This window comes from Penaeus monodon, chromosome 23 (assembly GCF_015228065.2).
Source record: "Penaeus monodon isolate SGIC_2016 chromosome 23, NSTDA_Pmon_1, whole genome shotgun sequence".
NCBI classification, from domain to species: domain Eukaryota; kingdom Metazoa; phylum Arthropoda; class Malacostraca; order Decapoda; family Penaeidae; genus Penaeus; species Penaeus monodon.
The window spans coordinates 25,346,241-25,347,646 of NC_051408.1; positions in this window are offsets into that span (position 1 = coordinate 25,346,241).

A 1,406-nucleotide genomic window follows, 5' to 3' on the forward strand; every position below is an offset into this window, starting at 1 on the left:
TCCCCCCGAAATAAGGAGCCCCGCTGTCTTTTCAGAACGAAGGTTCGGGGAAACGGTATTCGAATGTTCCACACCCTGAGTAAGACGGCCCATCCAGTGTGGGTGCGTTTGGGGTATCTTGAACGTGCCGGGACCCCCATTCGGGAAAAAGACCCTCCAGGCATCGCCGTGAATCTGCAACGAAGCCTCAGTCTCCTCCAGGGACAGATAAGAGTTTATTGACAAAAAGGGGTACACCTGCAAACGGAATGAAAAATAGCAAACCGGCCCAAAAAAAAACAAATGAAACAAGAATCGTAAATTAGTAGCATGTATATTTGGGCTTTGGTTTTGAAAAAACGAAAAAATGAGGCTTTTAATAACAAAAAAAACTTTAAAAAATAATAAACAAAAAAATACAAAATGGATGAGAAAAGATGACATCAAGTCGGGGAAGGGCGGTAAATTTACCCAAACCAAAAAGCGATTTTACCATAGGGTCTTCTACTTTCCCGACTACTGATTTAGTCCCATATCGCTTTGTCAGGGAAAATTAACAAATTTTTTTAAGACGGTGTACAATGGAATCGGACGAGACCGATCGATTTCCTTTTTCCTTGAATTTTTTCACCACATAAATCGGTCCGGTTTCTTAAAACACGTAAGGTCCTGCCATCTTGGGCTAAGGGCCCTTTTCTTTACGAGATCGTCCAGGGGGAGTTTTACGAAGAAAAAGCCTCCCAGGGGTCTCTGCACGGGTTCATCGGCGCTTTTGGTCACTAGATTTGATTCCCTCGTCTTGGGGGTTTCCAAGGGAACGCCCTCGCTCGTTAAGGCGTGTAATGATCTTGGGGAGCAGAATCTTCATTAGTAGTAAAATTTTATTGAGACAAAAGGGAAAAATACAGGTGCGGCCCCCTGGGGTACGTAAACGGGGTTGGTGGAGAGCTGCGGTGAACAGCGAATTTAAAGGAGACGTACGTGCGACAAAGCTCATCCCAGGGGTATGGGATTCGCACGCGTTTCAAAGATTTTCACGCAACGGGTTTTCCCCTCAACAAGTCCATTTTTCCCGAGGGTGGAAAATAGTGTTAACATTTTTTGTTTGTTTTTTGCAAAAAATCTCTAATAGCTGATTTTTAAATTCTGCACCATTTTTTTATATTTCTCCGGTGCGCCCAAAAAAAAAAGGTAACGTAGTGTTGCAAAAAGGCGTCAGCTACAGTGCGGGGACTTTTTTTTGAGGAAACACCCCATTGGTTAAATGGTCAACCCGAGTCAAAACAACCCATTTCCCCCGCGAGAAGTTCTCAAAATTTTTAAAAACCCCCTGCGCGTTCCAAAGGCTCGAAACATCAGGTGCCCAAGCTAATTTTCATGCGGTTGTGTACTTTTTCGCGTGGCACCTGCACACTTTGACTATTCGG